The 23,667-nt window shown below is 44.7% G+C and overlaps 1 pseudogene; it reads left to right on the top strand.

Moving 5' to 3' along the window:
* Window positions 1-12,515, top strand: part of LOC114609232 — a 14,514-nt pseudogene extending 1,999 nt beyond the window's left edge.
* Window positions 12,516-23,667: the final 11,152 nt, after the last annotated feature.

Genomic DNA, 23,667 nt, shown 5'->3' with positions numbered 1-23,667 from the left:
GGGAAGGAGGTGGGGAGGGAGGGAGGGAGGGAGGGAGGGAGGGAGGGAGGGAGGGAGAGAGGGAGGGAGGGAGGGAGGGAGAGAGGGGTGCAGAGAGGACAGAGGCCAAAGGTAAGAAACTGGCAGGAGGCCGGGCAGAGAGAATAGCCCAGCACAGCACAGCAGGCGGGGAGCTTGGCCGAGTAACCAAGTCCAGGACAAGTCGAGGAAGACAGAGGAAGAAGCAGAAGGAAAGCAGGGAGGACACTGAGACCCAGCGGGAAAGCAGAGAGATGAATTCTCTGAGGGTGTGAGCAGGGAGGCCCAGCCTGAACTGGGATGTGGAGGCTGTGGAACCTGACAGGTGAGGGAAGAGTATCGCTGTAGGATGACAGGCTCAGCCCAGACTGATGGGATGTTTTAGTGAAGCTGAGTTGTGCCTTTCGTTCTTCATCCGGAGTCAGCTCAGGAAGATCTTCCCATTTGGAAGAAGGAATTAAGAATCCTCAGTAGCGCCGGGCAGTGGTGGCACACGCCTTTAATCCCAGCACTTGGGAGGCAGAGGCAGGCGGATTTCTGAGTTCGAGGCCAGCCTGGTCTACAGAGTGAGTTCCAGGACAGCCAGAGCTACACAGAGAAACCCTGTCTCGAAAAACCAAAAAAAAAAAAAAAAAAAAAAAGAATCCTCAGTAGATTTGGTAGATTTGGGGGTGGAGGTGCTGGAGAGATGGTTAAGAGCACTTGCAGCTCTTCCGGAGTACCAGAGTTCAATTCCCAACAGCTACATCGGGCAGCACAGAAGTGCCTGGAACTCTACCTCCAAAAGATCTAATGGACTCTTCTGGCCTTGGTGGACACCCACACACATGTGAACATACTCAGATACAGAGACAAAGACATATACATAAATCAAAATAAATCATTTTTTAAAGAATCTTTAGTAGACTGCAAATGGTATGTGCACATGGTGTAAAATTCCTGAATAGGACAAAAACACACAAAGATACAGTGGTGGTTTGAATGAGAATGGCCTTCGTGGGCGTACAGATTTGAATGCTTGGTCCCAGTTGATGGAACCACTTGGGAAGGATTAGGAGGTGGGGCATTCTTGGAGAGTATGTGACACTGGAGGTGGGATTTGAGGTTTCAGAAGCCCACACCATTCCCAGTTAGCTCAACTCTCTGCCTCCTGCTTGTGAATCAGATGTAAGCTCTCAACTACTGCCATGCCAGCCTGCCCGCTGCCCGCTGCCCGCTGCCCGCTGCCCGCTGCCTTGCTCCCAGCCATGGCGGTCATGAAAGTACACTCTGAAACTGTAAGCCCCAAATAAACTCTTATAAGTTGCCTTGTTCCTGGTGTTTTATCACAACAATAGAAAAGAAACTGAGAGAATGTGACTGAAGACACCAGGAAAGGAACATGCACGCCAACCTCACTGCTGTCTCAGGCTCCCACAGAATCAAAGGCCAACACACAAGTCCATCCAGCAGGAACTAGAGCAAAGAAAAGAACAAGTGCCCTGAGACGTCCTCACGTGTAGAGCAACAGATAGGTAGAAAATACTCATTTTTGACAGTAACAGTCCTCAGTTCAGACTATTTCAGAATCAGTTAAATCATGGGTGCAGTCATGGAGGAATGTTCATTCCAAATTCTCCCCACAAAACTCACTTATGCTTAGCCTAGAGACCATACAGGGAGCCTATGACCTGAGACCAAGCTAAGGCTGCCTGAATGTTGTCAGTCATCTGTGCCTACCTTCTTCAAAATGGCAAATACCCTTCTGACCTCGGAGCTTTACTGTAAGCATTGCAAAGTAAGAGATGTACACGGTCAAGAGAGTGCCCAGCAGACAGGAGCATTACCATACATGGCTGCTACTATTGCTACTAAGGGGTGCTCTTAGATTTAAATACAGGATTGAGGGTTGGAGAGATGGCTCAGCAGTCAAGAGCACTTGATGCCCTTGCAGAGAACCTGGTCATTTGATTCCTAACACTATAACTCTAGCTACAGGGATCTGACCCTCTTTTCTGACCTCTGTAGGTACTGTATGTACAAAGTGCTCATCCGTACATGCGGGCAAGACACTCATACACATAAATAAGTTCGTCTAAAAAAATTGTTTAAATTAAAAACAGGATTAAAAAAAGGAAAAAAAGAAAAAACAGGATTGAAAAGGAAAGGCAGGCATATATTCAAATGGTAAACACATGATTAGCATATACAAGACCCAATGTGCCTGTGGGAGTGTGTGTGTGTGTGTGTGTGTGTGTGTGTGTGTGTGTGTGTGTGTGGTGTATGTGTGTGTTTAAACGGAGGTAATTCAAATAAAGAGACAGACTTAGACAGACTTATACATTCCAGGCTGTGAGGAAGCATTCATGAAACCAGAAGTAGAAGAAACACTCTGAGCCAGGCAGTGGTGGCACACATCTTTAATCCCAGCACTTGGGAGGCAGAGGGAGGCAGATTTCTGAGTTTGAGACCAGCCTGGTCTACAGAGTGAGTTCCAGGACAGCCAGGGCTACACAGAGAAACCCTGTCTCGAAAAAAAAAAAAAGAAAGAGAGAGAGAGAGAGAGAGAGAGAGAGAGAGAGAGAGAGAGAGAAAGAAAGAAAGAAAGAAAGAAAGTGAGAAAGACTCTGTTCTGTTCTGTTCTGTTCTGTTCTGTTCTGTTCTGTTCTGTTCTGTTCTGTTTTTAAGGCAGGGTTCTGTAAGTATCCTGGAACTTCCCACCCTACTATCTTGACCACTCCAGTAGCAGGGACTACAGGTGTGCCGCACCATACCCAAATAGAAAAAAATACTAAGAAAATTACAGAAACTATGTCTCACTATATATTACTCAGGATCTTTCACAGTACACAGAAAGGACAGTCCAGATCAACCTGAAAACAAGTGGAATACATCTCAAGAGTCAAGAGAAATTTAGACCTGGCTGACCCAGGACCTCCCCTATATCATGAAGTTAGAAATTTCCTTCCCTGTGTCCCAGCAGTAACTCCAGCTCTTCCACTAAAATCCAGTTGCCTGGGAGACTCAGACTCTATGTTTCTTTACCCTTGCCTCAAAAGAGACCCCACTTTTCCAATAGTTTGTAACCCTGCCTAGGAACCGTGGTCAGGGAGAGACTGCGTGCACTCTGCTAAGCCGAGAAGCTTCCACGAAAAGAATTCACATGGGACCTCAGTTTCATCCCAAACAGTAAACAGCAGAGGAGGGGAGAAACTCAAGAGAACCCGTGGGCAAGAATAGCTGCTGAAGGGCTAGCCACTGGTGGTCGCGGACTCCCAGAGTGTGGCTTTAAGAACAGCCACAGCCACTAGATAGTTAACCGTGTTGACCACCGCATACCTCCCACGTATGTGAAGGTGATCGGTGCAAAGTGTGTGCTGATCTAATTAAACGTCCAACTTGACTAGCTGGCTTCTCGTGAGATCACTTCAGAGCCAAATGCTTGGATGCCAAGTGCAACGGAGAACCAAGCTGATTGCTCCAGGGGACTGGAGATGAAGATGGGATTGAAAAGGCCGTGTCCTCTCTGAGACTAAGCGAGGGTCAGGAGGCCACAAGCCAGGCTCCCTCAGAATGACTTCCCCAACTCAGTCATCCACAACCCGATTTCACAAGTTACCCAGATGACTAAATTCTTCCAAAGTCCTGACAAAACATTTTTTTTTAAATCCAAGTCTGGTTTATTTCCAGAGGTGAAGAAGCCGAAATTATAAAATATTGCAGTGTCTCAATGAAAGTAAACATGAGAGAATTAGGTGAAGTATCATGAATGTTTGTAAAAACTCCTTCACGGAATGAAGGAGTCCCAGGAGCATTTTGTCTGGTTTAAATTAATAACTTGTGCTATGATTAAAACCCCGGTTGTATGACTCCTCTAGTTACTCTGTACCGTGAGAGAGACTGGAGTGTGGCTGTGTGTGTTGACAGCTTGGTCAACTGCTGCCCTTTCCCATTTCCCATTTGGAATGAGAGCTCCCTGCCCTCACCTGAGGCTCTGGGCCATCAGTGCATGCCTCTTGGAATCTTGAGAAACTTCAACTACGCTTCTGCCCTGGACTGAGTGTTGGTATAAATTTGTGTGTGTGTGTCCTTGTGCACAAAATGGGAGGAAGTGTGGAGAGGTAAGGGTGGGAAGATGGGGGTGTTAAACGGGGTGTAGGTCAGAGGGCAGCAGGTAGGAGTCAGCTCTCTCTTTTAACTATGAGGGTTCTAGGGACCTAACTCAGGTCATGAGGCTTAGAATGGAGCACTGAGTAAACTCACTGGCCACAACACATGTTTTTATGTTTTGTTTTCCTTTCAATGGTACTGGAGAATAAACCTCAGGACTTGGACATGCTAGGGGAATACTCCACCACTGAGCTATACACCCAGCCCATTCCCAGCCCTCTGCCTTTATCTTTAAAATACCCAAGACAAAGGAGCCAATGATTCATAACTGACTTGGACAGAATCTCCTAGAATGTGCCTTCTAGGGTTACTGAAGGGCTATTGTCACACTGTTTAGTGCTGTGTTGCTTTGTGAAGCACCTTCTTCCATGATGGCTCTCAAGGGAGGATTCTGTAATCTCTTAGTACATTTTCCTTTTTTATTTATTCTTTGATAATGTCCTTCTTTCCCTTCCATGTTCTCATCCTCATCCTCATCCTCTTCTTCTTTTCCACTTTTCAGATTAGCACTGCCAGCTAGAATGTTGGCTGATCTTGTTTACCCAACATTGTTCTTATGCATGTAACCACAGCTACAGTGAGTTTACAAGTACATCAGCAGTGTCATGCCCAGAAGACAGCATTCCACAGCGCTCCTCCAGAAGACAGCATTCCACAGCGTTCCTCCCCATCACAAGGCTCCTTCCCATCACAGCACTCCTCCCCATCACAACAGTCCTCCACATCACAGCACTCCTCCCCACCACAGCGCTACTCCCCATCATAGCACTCCTCCCCATCACAGTGCTCCTCCCCATCACAGTACTCCTCCCCATCACAGTGCTCTTCTCCATCACAGCGCTCCTCCCCATCACAGCACTCCTCCCCACCACAGCGCTCCTCCCCATCACAATAGTCCTCCCCATCCTCTAGCTCTCTCATTCTTCCTGCCCTCTCTTTCCTAATCCCTGAGTCTTGGGTGGGATGTGTAAATACAGTTGTCCCATTCGGGGATGAATGCTCAATATTCACTTCCTTTCTGCACTTTGACCACTAACTGCTACCCACTGCAAGGAGAAGCTCTGGCCTAGCTTGAAAGCAGCACTAATCTGTGTGTATAAGCATAAATATTTGGAAGGTAGTTTGACAACATGTCCACTTAGCAAGACAACAGTAGTAGGACCTATGATCTCAGCTGCAGCCAGGCATGAATTCCCTCCTGTGGGACAGGCCTCAAAGCTGAACCTGGTTGGTCACCTTTGCGCCTCTTGCTGCGCCAGCCTCTCCACATTCTCTCACCTTCACTCAAAAGATTGCTTCTATCCCCTCCAGGCCACACTAGCCGCTCTCCCTGTTAGCTGCAGTCACATCGCTCAGTTTTCTGTCAAAAGCTCTTCAAAGAACTGCTTATTTGATTTGCCCAGTACTCGCTGAGATCCTCAGATCTTTGTTTTTTAATCAAATTAACCTGTATAATTTGCTTTTCACGGTGCCCGTTTTTCTGATGTGAACGGGGGATGTCTGCATCAATAGGAAACATGTAGACTGTCTCCCCCCCAAGAGTAGACTGTTCCCCCCACCCCGGGGCAGGTCTGTTTGGGTTTGTTTGTTTGGGATTTGGTTTTTTGCTTGTTTGTCTCTTTGTTTGTTCTGATGTTTCTGGAACAGTTTAAATGACAGAAATTAACAATTCCTTTAAGGACAACAACTTTTTAGTAGCCATGTTGGTTTATGACATGTCACCCTAAATAATTAGCTGACAGGTACAATCAGCTAAATCACCCTAAATAATCAGCTGTCTAGTAATTATAGTGTGTATAGAATGAATACTGTATTTAAGTCTAGAAAAAGTAAGAATGAAATTTCCATCTACATCCCAATATTTACATATCAAAAGCTTATATCTTATAGGAGCCCCATGGCATACACATATGCATACATGAGTACAAATATAAAAAAATACTAGACATCTGTAATCTCAGAAAGTATCATTGGACCTTTCCATTTATATTTAACAACAATTGGAAATTGAGGACAAATGAGAAGCCACTGTACTTAGTAGAATTGCTGTTCTATATTGCTTAAGCTCATGCCTTCTCACTTCCCAAATGTTCTCTCAGTTATCAGTTAGAATCTGGTAAATTTAACGAACAGCTTACAAAATTTCTAGCAAAGCAGTGAAGAAATCTGTTAGAAAATTTCTTCAAAATATATTTTATTATTAAATAATGCCTTGGCAAAAATATCATCAAAATAATTTCCATTTATTAATGTATATGCAACAACATTAATAGTGTTTGAATTCTATTATATTTCTAAAAGCAATGAATGTGTTCTTTTGATCAAACAGGTATAATTTGTTGCCACTTATCTTTTGATTTTCCACTCTTTATTTTTTCAATCACTTTGAATCTAGGTCAGTATTTATTTAAATATAGTCCCTAAGGGTGGGTAAGATTTGTCAAGATAAATCATTTACATAGTTAACTATGTACAATTTAGAAACAAATATTAACAACTTGCATTAAACATTTTATAATACTGAAAAAAAAAAAGATACAAAAGCTAATTTAGACAAACAGATTCTTTGGTTTCTACCCGTAGACATTTGGCCTCTGGGGCTGGGCAGCACAGTAGCTCATGAAGGGTACACGTCGCAAAGGAAGCTGTTCACTTTGTGATAGGCAGAAAAAGAGAGAAGGGGAGGAACCAGTGTCCCAATGTCCTCTTTGGGCATGCTCCCCAAAGGCCTGTCTTATTTTTTTTTTCCTAGTAGAATCCACTTCTTAACAGTACAGTAGTACAATGGTCTGGGGACCAAGCCTTTGACACTTGGCCGTTGAGGATATTAGGGAGCCCAACTACAGCAGAGTCTTTTGGGAGAACTTTGGAACTCTGTGTTAACTGCAGGAGTGAATCTTCTATGAGAAGAAAAGGAAGAGTCCACACAAGGCTGCTCTAGCGCTGATGAAGGATCATCCACGGAGAGACCCTGCTGGTTTTTGAGTGTTGCCCCACTTGAGACTCTGATCTCAGCTGTTTACAAGGCTCACACTAGTTTAGTAGCATTGACCCACCCTTCGGTTTCTTGGTTTTTTGGTGGTTTGTTTTGTTTTGTTTTGTTTTGTTTTGTTTGTTTTGTTTTTTTGTTTTGTTTTTCAAGACAGGGTTTCTCTGTGTAGCCCTGGCTGTCCTGGAACTCACTCTGTAGACCAGGCTGGCCTCAAACTCAGAAATCCGCCTGCCTCTGCCTCCCAAGTGCTGGGATTAAAGGCGTGCGCCACCACCGCCCGGCGGTTTTGGTTTTTCGAGACAGGGTTTTCGAGACAGGGTTTTTCTGTATAGCCCTGGCTGTCCTAGAACTCACTCTGTAGACCAGGCTGGCCTCGAATGACCCGCCCTTCTTTTTTTTTTTTTTTTTACATTGTACCAATTGTAGATTTTTATTTAGAGTGAATTCAAAAATTATGATCTTTGTCAATGGATTTAGACCCGCCCTTCTTGATGCTCACCATTTCAACTGAAGTGGGAGAAGACAAAAAAATGTAGAACCATAGAACGCCAAGGATAAGGCAGTTTCCCAAGATGCACCTGACCCTCCAACTCTGGAGCTCCAGAACACAGTGGTCTCCGCGTGTGGAAAGCCGCGCTTGTACCAGGACCAAGACTGGAACAAAGGATAAATGAAGGGGGAAAACGGCCTCAGGGATGCTGGTGCCAGGGCATGAGTTTCTTGGAATCGATCTGGAAGGAAATGGGAAGCCACTAAAGATGAAGCAGTGGGGGGAGGGGCAAATTAACAGCAGGCTGGCAGGAAGGACGGTATGGTCGATTTTAATTGAAAGAGACTGCGAGGCCTGCTAGTCTTCTAAAGATTGTGCCAAATGTGATGATTTAGCAAGACAGGAGACTACTACCAGGAAGGGTCTCCGCTTGCGTTGGCGGCTGTGTCCTTCCTCTGGAAAAACTTGACAATAGACCCGTCTCGAACATCCTCACCGTCTTGAAACTCCCCTGACCCTGCCATAATGTCATTTCACCGTCTCTGTTTCATCTTCCCATGTGTTTCTAAGGAGAACTAATAGTCATTGCTGGTCCCACATACATATCTACCATGGATATCTGTTACTTGTAAGTAGGCGGATATTTACTAGCCATATGTAAGCCATAGACTATAGACATGATTTGAGTATGTAGTATTAAAGTAAGCATTCAAATTCACAGTGAATTTTTCTATTCCAACAATCCACGCTATGTGTGCATATACTCTGTCACATAGAAAATAATATTACTTCCATTTGGCGTGCCAAATTAAATGAAATAGGCCAAAATATTATACTTGTCATGGTTGTCATGCTGAAGTAGGCTGGTTTTAATGAAACAAACCAACACAGAGTACTGCAGTCTTTAACCCAGTTCTTGAAGCTATCCACATCACCTTGCCAACAGTTTCCCAGGCTTGAAGATCAGAGTCTTTACCATGATTTAATTACAGCTACACTCAAGACAGGTGACGCTTACAGAGTTTCCAGGTTGGTTTCATAAGTGACTTTCCAACACAACCCTGCCAATGATTCTCGGCTTGTTATACTGAGAAAAACAAAACAAAAACATATTAAATGAGCCCACTTAAATATCTCAACTTAAGGATGCTGGCCAAGAATTAAAACAAAAAAATATTATGTTATATATACATATATGTGTGTGTGTGTGTGTGTGTGTGTGTGTGTGTGTGTGTAAAATGTGTGTGTGAACACACATGGACATATACGATGTATAGAGTTTAAAGTTATCCCAAATGGGGTGATAATGGTGCCCCCAAGAGCCATAGACTATCTAGCAAAAATCCCAGTGCCAGGCATGGGAAACCCCTTCACCTTGTTGGCCAGTGGAGTCAAAGAGACTCTCAAGATAGTACAGGCTTCTGCCGTTGCCCTTAGTTACCTTTCAGAACTTGACAATCAGACGCTATTGCAAAAGACTCCACAAGCTTCCGACTCAGGATTTAGAGGACTCAGCTGGAACTAATCTGGAAGCCTCTTCCTTGAGGACTAGATCTCATAGTGCCAGAAGGTACCAGAAGAAGCTGCCAAGGGAGAACAGCAATGGATAGTCCTACCCAACTGCAAAGCCTACAAACCACAGCAGTGACCAGCATGGCAAGAGGTCCACAAGGGTGGTACTTATATTCTGGGGGACAACCAACAACCGTCCAATTGGACGTAAGAACCACTCAATAAGAGGGAATTCATGCCTGGCGACTGTAAGCTCAACCACCTACTTGTTTGTGGCTGGTGAGTTCGTAGATCTTAGAGGAGAATCTATACTGATGCTCTCCTAAACCAATATAATTCCTAACTGCATTCAAAATACCTATCCTTGCACCCATGTATAAGTATAACCCTAACCCCTCCTCAAACAAGCGTCTTGTTGTATCGTACAAAGATCGTTACGGAAAGCCACAGGGGTCAAAACATAGAGTACAGCTGACTGGAGCGTCCAACCCCAACTGATTCTTCTATAGCACAACCCATATACCTAAGGTTTGGGGAGCATCATGGAAAGACAGGAAATGAGTGTTATAGGAGCCAAAGGACAGGACCATCTGCTGTAAGATAATGTCTTCCATACATGATCGGGAATCTGTACCCATGAAATCTCAAAACTATGATCACCTAAGCAAGACCTACACAAGACTACACTAGCTGGCATGTCAATGCGGATAGGGAAATCTCACAAAACCCTTTAGACAAAGATGATGTCTGAGGAAATAAAGAGAAACAGTCTTTTCCAAGAATGAGGCCCCTGATAGATTATCCAGTCCCAAGTGGTCAGTCCTAAACACACACACATACATAAACCGGTGACACTAAATGCACTTGGAAGACTGCATTTGTGAGGAGGGGAGCAGGGGGTTAATAATAGTTAAAAAATAAGACATCCACTCAGAGCAGCTCCAGCAGCCGCACCGCCTGGCTTTTTGTTTTTCTTGTTTTCCGAACCACGGCTGTTAGTCTTGTCGGATTCTGGAAGTTACAATCAGTCTGGGGTGAGCAGCAAAGTTATTCTTCCTATGGAAATCAAGGCAGTCAAAGCTATGGACAAACACCACGAAGCTATTCTGGCCATGGGCAAATGACTGATTCTTCATATGGACAAAACTATGGTAGTTACTCCAATTATGGACAAAATCAATCAGTTTACTCACAGTCCTATTGAAGACCTCCGCAGAGGGGAGACCCTCTCTCAAGTCTCAGAAAGTCGCGACCACCCAGTAATCTGCTCGAGACACCATGTACCGGAGCAATTGCGAGGTTATTTATTAGGGCGTGACAACTAGTTGCCGGTCAATTCGTATGCCCACGCAGGAGCTGAATTGACCCCGACAGCCAGTTTGGAACGGGTTTTAAAGGGAAAAACCACAAACCAAGGAAATGAGGAGGGGTGAGGGGGTTGATAGGGTGGTATAACATAAAAATAGTGGAACATTCCAAAGGAACCCAACCTACGTGAGTCAGGATCAGATGAAAACTCTCTGTACGCTTATCTTTCTCAAGAATGTAGTCCTCCCCTGTCACTTCGGCCTTGCCCTGTCACTATGGTTCTCAGCTTGGTTCCACCTGACTAAATTGCATTCTTTCCTTTCTCTTTGTGGGTCGGCCAGTTCCAGTAATGGTGACTGGTCTTTCCACATTCCTAAAGAAAGCCTAAAGAATATTTTATATGTCTAAAAAGGATTCTATATACCCAGTATCTATAATTTTCTCTCTACACTATGGTAGTTATGAGAACCAAAAGCAGAGTTCATACGGCCAGCAATCATATAATAACCAGGGACAACAAAACATGGACTCATCAGGAGGTCAAGGTGGAAGAGTACCTTCATATGGCCAGTTCTGTTTGTTTGTTTGTTTGTTTGTTTGTTTGTTTGTTTGTTGAGACAGAGTTTCTCTGTGTGGCCCTGGCTGTCCTGGAACTCACTCTGTAGACCAGGCTGGCCTCAAACTCAGAGATCTGCCTGCCTCTGCCTCCCAAGTGCTGGGATTAAAGGTGTGCGCCACCACTGCCCGTCGACCAGCAAGATTCTTATGACCAGCAGTCAGGTTATGATCAGCATCAAGGCTCATATGATGAGCAGTCTAATTATCAGCAACATGATTCCTATCATCAAAACCAGCAGTCCTACCATTCACAAAGGGAAAACTACAGCCACCACACACAAGATGACCGTCGTGATGTGAGTAGGTATGGAAAAGACAATAGAGGATATGGTGGGTCACAGGGAGGAGGTAGAGGGCGTGGGGAATATGACAAGGATGGAAGAGGTCCTATGACAGGATCAAGTGGTGGTGACCAATGTGGCTTCAAAAGTTTTGGTGGTCACAGGGGTTATGGACCCAGACCAGATGCTGATTCAGAGTCTGATAATTCAGATAATAACGAAATTTCTGTGCAAGGACTTGGAGAGGTTGTGTCTACAGATCAAGTGGGAGAGTTCTTTAAGCAAATAGGAATTATCAAGACTAACAAAAAGACTGGAAAACCAATAATAAATCTTCACACAGACAAAGACACAGGAAAGCCAAAGGGGGAAGCAACAGTGTCATTTGATGACCCTCCATCAGCTAAGGCAGCCATTGATTGGCTTGATGGAAAAGAATTCCATGGAAACATCATTAAAGTATCATTTGCCACTAGAAGGCCTGAATTCATGAGAAGTGGTGGAAGTGGAGGTGGATGACAAGGTCGTGGAGGATACAGAGGTCATGGAGGTTTTCAGGGGCGAGGTGGAGACCCCAAGAATGGGGACTGGGTTTGCCCTAGTCCATCGTGTGGAAATATGAACTTTGCTCGAAGAAATTCCTGTAATCAGTGCAATGAGCCTAGACCAGAGAACTCACATCCCTCAGGGGGAGAATTCCGGGGGAGAGGCTACAGTGGAGAAAGGGGGTACAGAGGTCGTTGGGGCAGAGTTGGAAACCGAGGTGTCTATGGTGGAGACAGGAGTGGGAGTGGTTATGGTGCAGACAGAAATGGGGTTGGCCATGGAGGAGACAGAGGTGGCTATGGAGGTGATTGAGGAGGATATGGAGGAGACTGCAGGGGGGGGGCGCTATGGAGGAGTCCATGGTGGTGGTGATGGTAGCAGTGGGTGCTACAGTGGAGACAGAAGTGAAGGCTATGGAGGAGACCGAGGTGGCTATGGAGGAGACCGAGGTGGCAATGGAGGAGACCGAGGTGGCAATGGAGGAGACCGAGGTGGCTATGGAGGAGACCGAGGTGGCTATGGAGGAGACCGAGGTGGCTATGGAGGCAAAATGGGAGAAAGAAACTTCTACAGAAATGATCAGCACAACCGACTGTACTGACGACTGGTTCAAACATTCCTTTGTGTCCGACATGATCCATGGGGAATTGTCAAAGTGTACCTGCTGCTTTCCTCACAGCCTCTTGGGTAGTGACATTGACATTTGGATTTTTATTTGGGTGGGAAGGCTGGAAACAGTTTTCCTTTTAGAAATGTCCATTAAAAATTTCCCTTTTAGTTTCCCATCTTCTCTTTCCCAACCCTTAGAGCTAAATGCGTTGTAAAATATTGACAAAATGGAAAGTGTTTTGTAATACTGCAATAAAAGCTGCTTGGGTTGGGGGGGGAGAATAAGACATCCTGAAAGAAAGTGAGAGAAACGCAGGAAGAGTTAGAGGAGTAGAGGGAGGATAAATAATGTAAATACAGGCTGGAGAGATGGCTCAGAGGTTAAGAGCACTGTCTGCTGTTCTGGACGTCCAGAGTTCAATTCCCAGCAACCACATGGTGGCTTATTACTATCTATAGTGAGATCTGGTGCCCTCTTCTGGCCTTCAGTATATATGCAAGTAGAACATTGTATACAAAATAACTCAGTGGCTCCACAAAGACAGAAAAGGATAAAGAGAATGTCATACATACACACAGACATGATGTAAATACAACACCCACATATGGAATCTTCAAAAAATTAATTTTAAAAATAAGCATAAGTAAATAAAAATTTTAAAGTAATTTAAAAATATTAAGTAATTTTAAAAAACCAATGGCCAGCCTTTTTGAGGTAACTTGCTAATTTGTGTCTTGCCTCTTAAGAAGTCACTTGATCATTCACTCAGTAAATATGTGCTGAGCATCTTGTACATGACAGACATTGCTCTAAGCCCCTTGGGATAGATGGTTTGTGAACTGAACAGTGAGGAAAAATGTCACAGTATGAAAAACAGAGCAGCCCAGGTCAATGGTGGGGAGGTTAAGGGACTAGTTGTAATATCACAGATGGTGAAGACTGGCTCCAAATTACATCTGAGCAAAGAATTTAAGGGAAAAACATCTAAGAGTGGTGTCCTCTACTGGCACCCAACAGTGTGATGTTCTCAGTGACATGCCTGGCACTCCAGCAGACCGCTGGGATCATACAGGACTAAGGGGGACATCCAAGCATCAGAGAGGTCAGAGAGAGGTGGATGCAGTACGGATAATTTGAAAGGTCTCCAGCCTCTGCTTTCAGCGAGTCTAAGACCTTGCAGGATCCTGAGCAAAGGAGAAGCATGAGCCCGTGGACGCACGGATGACCATCCCAGTCCTGGTCTGCAGTCTGGAGCTGGAGGAAGCAAACACCAGAAGCTCTTCAGTAATCTTCAGGAGCAAGGTAATGGTGTTTTCAATAGACAACAGCAAAAGAAGGGGAAGAGGTTGAGTTCTGGAGATCTTTTCAAAAGAAGAGCTCTCAAATTTCCTAATAAATGAAAGTGGCATCAGCTGCTGTGTATGAATGGACCACAAAATGTAGCACAGAAAGTCAACTATTCTCCTATGGAAACACCTTCCCTGAGGTGGTCTGTTAGGAATGCCTCTGTGGAGAACTCGGACCACTGCCCAGGGCTTGCAAGCACAGGTTTTCAGAATACAGTGAACCCTTGTCTAAGTTCATTACCTATCATCCAGAATGCCTTAGAGCATTTCCCTTACAAAATTTTTAGTCAGTTGGGATTTTTTTTTAAACCAACATATAAGATTTTGCATGTTTGTGAAATACCATGTGACATTTCTATACACAAATATATTATGTAACGTTCAAATCAATGTCAGCACAGCAGGAGTTTTAGTCAGAGCTAAGACATTAAGAGATGTTCAACTTGTCACTAGAGGAGTTTGAAAGGTCAAAAGCATTCTTTTAATTCCAGGGTCAAAGTTAGTACATGAACCAAGACCCTTGGGGGATTTGAGCAAGAACACATCCTTGGAAACAACCACAATTCCTGGAACCAGACCCCTGCCTGACAGAACCTAGCATCCCCAAGGATGCTCTGTGGATAGAACTGAAAGAGAATCCATCACTGCCATCTCCCAGGGTTCTCAGGGACCCACAGTACAACCACAACCCTCAGTACTCTCCAAAACCATCTTAACAGTTGGGGATCCACAGAAGTCCTTGGCAACTGATCCAGCAATTTACAGCATATTTCTGTAAAGAGCAGGAGAGAAAATGCTTTAGGCTTTTCACTCATACAGCATCTGCTGCGATTTCTCAACTTTGCCATTGTAGGTTAAATACAGGAAAGGTAACCGGAAAATACATTAGCACAAATGTGATGAGATAAAACTTTATTTGCAAACACAGAAACTTGATTTTTGTCTCATTTTCAACTGTCACAAAATGTGATTGACTATTTTCAATCACACAAAAGCATAGACTAAGCAATTAACGGCAGTTACTGCTTTTGCAGAAGGCTCCAGGTGGCTCCCAGCACCCACGTCAATCTGCTCGAAACTGCCTGTAACTCCAGTTTCAGAGGATCCGACGCCTTCTTTTGACCTCTGGGAGAACTCATAAATTAAAAATAAATAGATGTTTTTTAAACTAACTTTTTATGTAAAAATCATTTCTGGTCTTGCTGCCAAACATAAGCTGGATCTGGTTTTCTGGCAGTAGTTTGAGGACCCCTGGACCAAATTCTGGGCCCCAATTAACTGGGTTGGAAAGGAGAATCCTGAACCCTGCTTCCTTGCTCTCTGGGGTCAGCCTAGTAAGCACAAAGAAATGTGAGGCTGGATGTACCCAGGTAATGACTGTTGTAAATCATTTGTGCCAAAGGCAGGCCACCCGTGACTCAGTGATGCAGCCCGGTAAGTACAAGGCAACTCTGTTTCATGGCTCTCTGGTGCCATCTGCTGGAGCATCATTATAATGTTACCCAGCTGAGCACCCACCAAATTTCAATCCCATCCCTTGGAGTTTTGTGATGCTTCAACTGTTCAATTTAAACTCTGGCCCCTGATCCAGAAAACACAAAAGAAAAATAAGTCAATTCACAGGAGTCACAGAATTCATTGAATAAACGACAAAAATATCTTCTTTCCATGGCTTACTAGTACAGCAGTTCTCAACCTGTGGGTCACGACCCCCTTGGCAACTGTCTGTCCCCAAAAATATTTATTACAATGCATATGGTTGGGGTCATCACAGCATGAGAAACTGTGTTAAAGGGGGCAGTGTTAGGGAGGCTGAGAACTCTGTGCTAGTATTGGGGGTGAAGGGGTCCAAAAGGGCAGGGAAGGAAGGAAGGAAGGAAGGAAGGAAGGAAGGAAGGAAGGAAGGAAGGAAGGAAGGAAGGAAGGAAGGGAGCAAGGAGTCAATGTGTCCTCAAAGTTATGTGAATTCTGCTGGTACAAGAGGTGTTCTGCAAACAGGTGCTACTGAGAAACCTACCATCATGCTTTAAAGCAGCAAGGCAGTGATACGAGCAGCAACGTGTGGTGTAAGGAGGGCAAGCTCGTGCACCAATGTGGTCACGGTGGCACAAGATTCTGCTAACTCCAAAAACATGGCTAGGAAAGTCAGAAGCACTGAGAAGACTCAACCTCACTCCCACATAACTGCAAGCCAGTGAGTGCCTGCCATCCTCCTGCTTTGGCTTCTCCGGCTCTTAGTGGGAAGCACGTGACCAGATGCTGCTGCCTTGGAGGGACTGCATTATAACAGCATAATAATTCAGACTGGCAGTCCTGTAGCAAGAATGCTGGAGATAAAACAGGAGGTGATGGGCTGGCAGAGGGAGTTACTTATGTGTAACAAGAGCTCTATGGAGGGCCAGCAGGATCAGACTTCCTGAACCCCACATCAAATCGCCAGTGTCAGGGAGAAAGGTCAGGGCTGAGACCAAACAATATTTACAATGCTGCAAAAAGCTATGGGCTACTGTCCTTTAAAAAAAAAACTTACTACTCACCTAGGAAATCAGGGAACACAGAAATAGGGGTGCCCTGCCTCCTCTCTGGATATTTCTAGCAGTCACAGGCATGAAAGGAGCAAGTTAAGGTCCCACAGCAGAGTAGGCGTGACCAACAGAAGGTCAGAAAGCCATGCTTCTGGGACTCAGCCCTGTGTCAGGCCTGGGGTCTGGGCAGGGAATACAACGTGTACAAACATCAGACACAGTTCTAATATAAAACCATCCCAAAAAAGAGCAAGCAGATTCCAGTGCCGTGTCACAAGACACAAGCTGTGGCACTCAGTAAAGCATGTCTTTACGGAACAGAAGACAAAGTGACATCATTCATAGCCTCCTGTTCCAAACCGTGCTCTCCAGGTGTGAGGCCAAAGACTTGAAAGATAACGATAGAAAAATCAAAAGCTCGGTCTGTTCATTATCCCATGCACATATGTGACATGAGAAGCCAAGAGTGTCTTTATCTTTCTAACTTTGTATGTATGTCTGTGTTTGTGTCTCACAGACATGTCTGTCTATATATCTTGCAAGCCTCCATCTATAAATAAATGTCTGTGTCCCATGTGTCCCCATGTCTCTGTGTGTCTCTGCACATTTCTACTTCTGTGTGCATCTGTCCCTTAAGCTCACCTGCACGTATCGCCCTCTCTTTATGTGTCTCTATGTACACCTCTCTGTGTGCCCGTCTGCAGTGCTTTGAATAGGTTTGGCCCCCCATAGATTTGTGTGTGTGAACGCTTGGCCATCGAAGTGGCACTGTTAGGAAGTGTGGCCTTATTGGAGGAAGTGTGCCCTTGTTGGAGGGAGGGAGTGTGTCTCCATCTGTGTGTTTGTATCTATATGTCTCGTGTATGCCTATGTGCTTCTGTCTATGTGTATCTGTTTCTCTGGTAATATGGTAATATACCTATACAATTACAGCTCTGCCTGTTTGAATGCATCACTATTATATATCAATATATGTACATATACATCATATACATTACACATACATATATATAGCGTCTCCATTTCTGAGTTTCTCTGTGCAAGAGTGTCTCTGCATCTCCATCTCTGATGTCTCTGTGGGAGCACCTGTAGATAAGGAAGAAAGAACTAACTAACAAGGAAGCCTGAGGCAGGGTTCACACTGTGGCCTAGCCTCTCCCCACAACTACTTGGACAGAGTATGCCAGGTCTGCTGTACACGCCCCAGCTCTATCATGAAGATGTAGAAACTGTCTAGGAGTAAGACACAGCAGGCAATTCCCAGAGGGATGCGTCGTCAGTCTCCGGCGGGGGGGAAGGGGGTGCAAGAAGCAGAGAAACCAAAGGACCCCTACAGCAGTCCTCCCTCCACCAGCAAAGCATGGGGGTACAGCCCTAAGTCCAGGGTGACTGGGAAGCCGGGCACCACAGAGGTCCTAGACAGTGCTAGAACCGGGATGCATGAAATTCATCACGAAAGGCCTCAAGGCCATCTTCCACTGAGGTTTAGAGGTCCCTGTGCTGTCCTTGCCACAGCACATCTCTGCCAGGGACTCCAGGGGCCATGGACACCATTCTAGAACCTTTCCCAGACCTCTGTTAAAGCCCCAGAGGCTGCAAAACATGAGGAAGATAGGCAGGTCAACAGAAGCCTGAAAACACCAAGGCCCAGGAAGGAAGCAGTCATCCCTGGGCACCAGGTAGGCACTCTATGGAGCCTGGAACTCCCCTAGCAGAATCCACCCAAAAAATAGGTGAAAGGTAACCATAAACACTCAGCCCAGCATGCCTAATTAATCACGGAATGGAAGAAGTACCCCTAAGTTGGTTAACTACCGCTCTCAGGCACAAAAGAAAAGCTAGCCTAGCATTAGTAAGAACTAAGATAGTGGAGGTCACATTTCTTGAAACCCAAGTCCAGCTGGGGTCATTGGCTCAGCAAGGGAGTTTTTGTGGGTTAAAGTAGGATGGTAATTACCTTCCCCCTTCACACAGCGGAAGAGCTACATCCTGTCACCTTCCATCAAAATCTTCCTCACCCGTGCTGGGTTGTCCTACGAAGGTGACAAATCACCAAAGAAAAGGAACAAAGAAGGTTCCATCTTTTTTCTTTATAGTCTTTTTAACTCCGAGTTGGAGTTAAAATCCAAACTCAAGGGCCTGGGATCCCACTCTTTTGCCTCATGACCACCGCAGCTGGTAGAACTGGTCTTTGGCGTGCCCGCAGCGCCCCCTGCTGCTGTAAGGACGAAAAGGTTTCTGGGCGTGGGAAAAGGTTTCAGCCTCCTGAACACTTGCTAGGGAAGCCCCCAAGTGAAGCAAGAAAATCTCTAAGAAGCCTGGAAATTATCGTGTACCACACGGAGACTCGGACCTGAGCGCACACAGAAGCCCAAGTACAGATCAGCCATGTCAACTCTAGGCACCAAGAGCTGCGTCTCAGTCGGGAGATTACCTACACACAGTGTCAGAAGTTGGCTTTCTTGGGAGCTTCGGGAAGAGGCAAGCTTGTGAAGGGAGACCCAAAATGTTCTACTCGGTCGAAATACCTCTGAAGAACAGAAGCAGGAGACGCAGCTGAAGCCACACAACAGGAAACAAAGGGCATACTCGCCACACACCCCCAACCTCACCCAGCTACTTCAAAAAGCCACCCTGTGCTAAATTTCAAATTATTTATTAGCCATAAAATCAGCTGTGTAATTATTATGGTTGTGGTCTTTGCAGCCCAAGAAATGCATTAACTGCCGGGCAGTGGTGGTGCACGCCTTCAAGTCCAGCACTTGGGAGGCAGAGGCAGGCGGATTTCTGAGTTCGAGGCTAGCAGAGAAACCCTGTCTCGAAAAACCAAAAACCAAAAAAAAAAAGAAAGAAAGAAAAGGAAAAGCATTAACTATTCTAAAACACAGTTGGGGCTGCTATAAAGCCTTTGAAATGACCGTCTAGGTTTTCCCCCTATTTCAGAAATAAAAATCATTGCTTGTTTCTTACTTCAGTAAAAACAAATGAAAATAAAGATAATTTAAGTCTTGTTTGGTAAGGAAAAAAATAAGAACAAAAAGAAGAGGAAGCAAGCGGGTCATTAGTATGCCCTCATAGAGTGACTGTATATCTCAACATTATTATACCATCACCATTCAATTTCATAAATGCAAATCGGAAGAAATTAAGGAGACACAAGAACTGTATGAAATGTGACACACTGAGTTGAATCTCGGAACATAAAATCAACCACATTAAAAAAACTAATTAAATTTAGGTAGCCAGAAACGTATGCTTAAATAGTAGTCTGGTATGTTGTAACAATGTCCTTTATGTTACAATTCTGTAGGTGTTTACCATTAGAAGAAGTAAAAGGCATAAATTTTGTGTTGCTTTGCAAACCTTTGGTAAGCCTAATCATTTCAAGAAATTTTTTACAAAAATTTTACAAAAAAAAAAATTTTTACAAAAAAACCTTTGGTATGCCTAATCATGTCAAGAAATTTTTTGCAAAAATTAAACAACTAGCTGGGTGGTGGTGGTGGCGCTCGCCTTTAATCCCAGCACTTGGGAGGCAGAGGCAGGCGGATTTCTGAGTTCGAGAGTTCGAGGCTACCCTGGTCTACCAAGAGTGAGTTCCAGGACAGCCAGGGCTACACAGAGAAACCCTGTCTCGAAAAACAAAAAAAAACAAAAAACTATATTTTAAATAACCTATCTTTACCAAAGGATTCTCTGAGAAAACCGTGGTCTCTATTATTTCCTGCTGCTGTAATAAGAACTAGTGACTATAAAGTACAGAGATGGATTTGCTTTGTGGCTTCTGAAGGCTGGGAAGTTAAAAGGCACGGAACTAGCACTTGGTGGTTGGCTTCTTGCTGCACCATAACATGGCAGAGGGCATCATCTGGTTCAAGCACGAGGACTTGGATCTCGCTTCCTCTTATGAAGCCACTAGGATCATCATGGTCCCACCTTCATGACATCAATCAATCCTATTTACCTCACCCAGTTTTTATGGCAACTTGACATGGGGTGGAGTAATTTGGGAAAATGGTCACTTAGTTGAGAACATGTCCCCAGCAGTCTGGCCTATAGACAAGCCTGTGGCACATTTTCTCAATTGATGATTGGTATGGGTGGACCTATCCCACAGGGGGTGGTGCCACCCCTGAGTGGATGGTCCTGGGTGGTATTAAAAAGCAGGCTGAGCAAGCCAGCAACCAGCATTCCTTCATGGCCTCTGCATCCAGAGTTCCTGCTCCCAGGTTCCTGCCTTAAGTTCCTGCCAATTTGTCAGATGATGAACTACAAGTAAGAAGAGGAAATAAACCCTTGCTTTTCCAAGCTGCTTTTGATAGTAGTGGAATTTTAGTTGTTTGGCTGGTTGGTTGGTTGGTTGGTTGGTTGGTTGGTTGGTTGGTTGGTTGGTTGGTTTTTTTAAGACAGGGTTTTTCAGTGAAGTTCTGGCTGCCCTGGAACTTGCTCTATAAATCAGGCTGGCCTAGAACTTGGAGATCAGCCTGCTTCTGCTTCTGAGTGTTATGATTAAAGACACACACCACTACACCCTGGCTGATCCTGTTTTATTACAAAAATAGAAAAATCACTAAGCTACCTCCCAAAGGCCTCAATTTCAAATACCGCTAAACTTGACTTTGGGGGATAACTTTCCAACATATGAACTTTGGGGAACATATTCAAACAGTAGCAATTGTGCTGATGATTTTGAGGCTCAGCCAGATCTTTGTATAACAAACCCTGTTGAAGAAAGGGAAAAAACTCATAGCACATGCTGACAGGGTCACACCACACAGTCACTGCCAGAGGCGGCTGCCCACAGGAAAGGCAATGGTGGCCACTGATGGTTATCAGCAATCTTTTATCTGATACATCTTCCGATACAGGGGACCTCACATCTCCTCTTCCTTTTCTCCAAACTCAGGACCCTCAGTGAGTAGCATGTGCAACCTCTCTCCTAGTCTCCCTTGGCTTCTAGTCCCTGTACTGCTTATAAAGATTTACCTTTCTCTCTCCTCTGGCTTCATTTCTCTCTCCAGCACTTGTGGCAACTTCTAGGTGGAATATCCTAATATGGCCTGTGTTTGTGTGCCCCCTGAACTGCCTAGGTTTGTGTGTCCACTTGACACAAGCTGGAGTTATCACAGAGAAAGGAGCTTCAGTTGAGGAAAGGCCTCCGTTAGATCCAGCTGTAAGGCATTTTCTCAATTAGTGATCAAGGGTGGGAGGGCCCATTGTGGGTGGTGTCATCCCTGGGCTGGTAGTCCTGGGTTTTATAAGAAAGCAAGCTAAGCAAGCCAGGGGAAGCAATCCAGTAATTAACACACTTTCATGGCCTCTGCATCAGCTCCTGCCCCCAAGTTCCTGCCCTGTGTGAGTTCCAGTCCTGACTTGCTTTGGTGATGAACAGCAATGTGGAAGTGTAAACTGAATAAACCCTCCCCCCCCCCAACCTGCTTCTTGGTCATGATGTTTGTGTAGGAATGTATTAACCCTGACTAAGACAACACACACACACATACACACATACACACACACACACCACTTCTTTCCTAGCCAAATGTCATGATCCAAGAAACTTCCCGGCAGTCATGCTTTTGTTTCCCCAGAACAGTGAGTCTCCCCACTTCCCTTCACAACTGGTCAGTCTGTACCCACGTTTTAAGTCTTGAGGCCCTTCTGAAAGTCAGGCTGGTCTGGCTACCATGAGTTCTACTTCCACCACCATAGATGACTCTCAAGTGAAAGTGAGTTTAGCTTTTACAAGTGAGAGGCCCCCTTTCCTCAGGAGACACCTGACTTAGACTTGTCAGACTCCTTCCAAATAGGCAGGGATCTATCACCAACAGCAGGAGCCTTCTTTTGGGGGGTCACACAGTTGAAAACTCACCCTCTATTCCAACTTGCCCCTAAGATGTATTCTCAAAAACAGATCCTTAAAAAGTGATGATATATGCCTTTAATTCCAGTACTTAGGAGGTAGAGGCAGGACGATCTCTGTAAGTTCGAAGACAGCCTGGTCTGCTCTACAAAGTGAGTTCTATCTAGGACAGCCAGGACTACCCAATGGTACCCTGTCTCTAAAAAAAATTTAAAAATTAAAAATAAAAAAATCCTTAATCTGTATACACCACACACACCCCCAGGCCAGAAACACTGACCTCTCTGCCTCCATGACACTCAGCCTTGGGACCACTGTACAGCTTGATCTGGTCTGTCAGAGCCTTTAAAATGCACGTCATTGCTAAATTTAGTTTCTCCCTTTCCTCCCTCTCCTCCCTCTTGTCCCTCCCCCATCTCTGGTCTCTCCTTTGTCTTTCCAAGAAATCATAACTATCTCTCCCAACTTTTTAAAGTACAAGGTGCCTTTTGTAGCCAAACCTACTGTTGAATAAATATTTTTCATTCTGTATGTGTTTTCTCTACTTGTTTTGCTGCCCAAGATCATAGATCTGGGCATACCTCTAACAAACCCTTACACTGTAACTATCTGTAGACAGGTTGTCTTGGTCTTCAATTGCTGTGACAAATACCCTGATAAACACAACTTAAGAAATGAACAGGGTACTAGATAGATGGCTCACTAGTTAAGAGTACTGGCTTACCCAGGTTCAGTTCTCAAACACTCACATGGTAGGTCATGGCCATATGTAATTCCAGTTCCAAAGGATCCAACAACTCCTTTTCTGACCTCCTCAGGCACTAGGTACACACATGGTAAACAGACATGCATACAATCAAGACACCCAATTATTTATTTATTTATTTATTTATTTATTTATTTTGGTTTGGGGTTTTTGGGGGTTTGGGTTTGCTGAGACAGGGTTTTTCTTTATAACCTTGGCTGTCCTGGAACTCACTCTGTAGACCAAGCTGGCCCTGAACTCACGGTTTACCTGCCTCTGACTCCCAAGTGCTGGCAATAAAGGTATACATTACCACTGCTTAAATTAAAAAAAAAAAAATTAAGAAAATAAGGACTTTTTTTAGCCGACAGTTTCAGGGTAGAGTTCATCACAGGAGGAAATTATGGCACAGGAGCGTGATGCAGTCGGTCACAGCGTGTCCCCAGTCAGGAATCAGATCTGATGAACGACAGTGCTCGGCAACACCTTATCCATGTTTGTTTGTTTGTTTGTTTGTTTTGGGTTTTGTTTTGTTTTGTTTTTAGTTTCTAATCTAGTATCCAAGCCAAAGGAAAATGGTGTCACCGACTTTTAGGATCTGTCATCCTACCTCAGTGAACCTAAAAAAGATGATCCGTCACAGGCATGCCGAGAGGCTAGCCCC

Source organism: Grammomys surdaster, unplaced genomic scaffold, assembly GCF_004785775.1.
Source record: "Grammomys surdaster isolate TR1022 unplaced genomic scaffold, NIH_TR_1.0 125950, whole genome shotgun sequence".
Classification (NCBI taxonomy): domain Eukaryota; kingdom Metazoa; phylum Chordata; class Mammalia; order Rodentia; family Muridae; genus Grammomys; species Grammomys surdaster.
This window is presented reverse-complemented; position numbering and strand designations above follow the sequence as displayed.